This window comes from Rattus rattus, chromosome 1 (assembly GCF_011064425.1).
Source record: "Rattus rattus isolate New Zealand chromosome 1, Rrattus_CSIRO_v1, whole genome shotgun sequence".
Lineage (NCBI taxonomy): Eukaryota > Metazoa > Chordata > Mammalia > Rodentia > Muridae > Rattus > Rattus rattus.
Window position 1 is genome coordinate 170,632,421 of NC_046154.1, and position 2,357 is coordinate 170,634,777.

The following is a 2,357-nucleotide window of genomic DNA, read 5'->3' on the forward strand; positions in this document are numbered from 1 at the left end:
CTCTCTCTCTCTCTCCCTCTCCCCCCTCTCTCACACACACACATCAATCAACCTTTTATTTGACATAAAATACTCATTTTCAAAATTTAGATGTGAAGAACCCCTGTAAGGTAACTGAAAGATCTCAGCCACTATTACAGTACCTATACAGTACAGTATTAACATATTTTCCACTATTCAACAACAATGAGGTCAGTTGTTACTTAGGAATATTTCAACACTAATTTAGAAAATTGAGTCCAGTTTTCTAGTATCATGCAGACACTTCACAGTCTTAGAATGTTACTTGATCAAGTCAGAATCTGGTACCAATGAAATGGTGACAGCTTTGCCAATAACAAGAACATGCTCTTCCATGGCTATGAAGGGAGACTGCCACAGGGACAAAGATACATGGAGTCCCAGGAAAGTTCTTAAAAGCGCAACACAACATTGTTCAATTATGGCATCAGCATATTGGATGTGTTTTCATAAGTCAGCATAATGCCCTTCCCCCAGCAGTTGGTCTTTAGTAGCATTTATTCCCCCCTTGCTAAATTACTTTGTTCTAGTTTTGTGACTTTGAGTCTCCACCATGTCAACCATTGTAATTGTTGACCAGCTTCTTGTACAGCTGACACCAATCCCTTCCAATCTTGGGGAATGGTTCTATGTTGTATAGCCCAATTATTTAACATTTCTTTAATGAATGGTGAATGCAAGGCATACAATACAATAGCCTCTTTAAAATGCTTTAAATCTAGCATTTCTTTTTGATGCCATGTTGTAGCATGTAATATTTAAAAAACGATCTATGCTATTGTTGAATACTCTCTGACAGCAGTGGTCTCCCTGCCTGAATGGCTGTCAATTCATTATAAGCATGACCACCATCATTAGCAGGCATGTGCTGCACAAAGACTGGGAAGGCTGAAGGTGCCTATATAGTCCCAAAGAAATCCTCTGGTGGTGTACTCTGTTGAACGCTGACCCGTTGTACTGCTGCCTGCTCTTCCTGGTCCCTTGTCTTACTGAGGTGCCCTGAGCACCTGACAGTGAAAGTGCCTTCCAGCCTAATTTGGTTCCTGCTTTCATGTGTGATAAATTCCCCGTCCCAGACACCAAGCCTAAACTCTGTCATTTTCTTCTTACTGGCTTTTTTTGTTTATTTATTTTCAAACACTTTTACCTCTATTTGAAAACTCTCTAAACACATAGTTAACTCTGCAATCTTCTCAAACAAAAGAGAATTGAGTGAACCTTCTGAATTTTTAGCCTTCTCCCCAAACTTTTCCAAAATGAAGACTATGAAGCAAAACCAGAAAATCCCCTACAGGAGCAACACTACCCAGCAGCAGTAGCTACTGTTTTGCCAACTTCCTTAATCAACATTGCTAACCCATCAAAACCTGCTGATTCCTCTACTACATTAGAAGTAGAGTTAACTTATAATGCCTAAGCCACGTTGGGCACCACCTGTAGCATTATATTTTTCAAAACCTACTTTAATAAGGGATCTATAAACACTTCAATTTCCCTTTCCCAACCAAAGGTAGGGGAGGAAAATGACTAATAGGATGAGAAGTGTGTGGACCTATTTAGAAGAATTTCCTTGGGGATGAGTTCAGTCTTCATTGTCTGAAGTCCAATTAACTAGAAAAACACCAAACAGGAATCAGCAGTAGAGACTCCACCAATTGGCTTGAGTCTTCTGAACTGGCAAGAAGCAGCTGGAATACCACCAGTTCTTTGGTGCAGTTCTTTCTACAAGGCCTGAGAAGCAAAGGTGAATCAATGCAATAGTGTAAGCAGTGAAGACCAGCAAGGCAAACCAATGCCAGATCATTGTCCATTGTCTGTTGGGTTATATTTCTACTCTTTGCAAATATTGTGTGACTTCTCAAGCATCCACTCCAGCAAAATATCACATGCCTTTTTCACCAGATAGCTTCTGGAAAAAACAAATGTCTGTTCTTAGCAAAACGTCCTTTCACTTGTCTGCTTCAGCAAAACATCCTCTCATAATCCAGCCTCCAGAATAACATCCCATGACACAATTGACTCTCCAATAAAACCAGAAATTTCTGCTTCATTTCTCACTCTCTTGTCTGGATTTAAAACTCTTGGGGGAGGGGCAGATGATGTTGTTGTTCACTTTTGTGTCCCCTGTAAGACTTACTATAGTTGCCTGGCACATAGTAGGTTCACAAACAATATTTAAAGTGGCTCATGTGGTTTTGTTCTTTCAGTTTGTTTATATAATGGATCAAAGAACTGTTAAATTGTAGCCAAGTAAATCATTTGCCTCCATGATAGTTCTAATTTGACCTCTTTGTCATATGCTGGCATTTTAATTTTGTATTTAGGAAACTGTAAGT

The 2,357-nt window shown here is 39.4% G+C and overlaps 1 pseudogene; it reads right to left on the minus strand.

Annotated features, from left to right (window-relative positions):
• Nucleotides 1-277: 277 nt before the first annotated feature.
• LOC116890469 lies at nucleotides 278-399 on the minus strand (annotated as a pseudogene).
• Nucleotides 400-2,357: the final 1,958 nt, after the last annotated feature.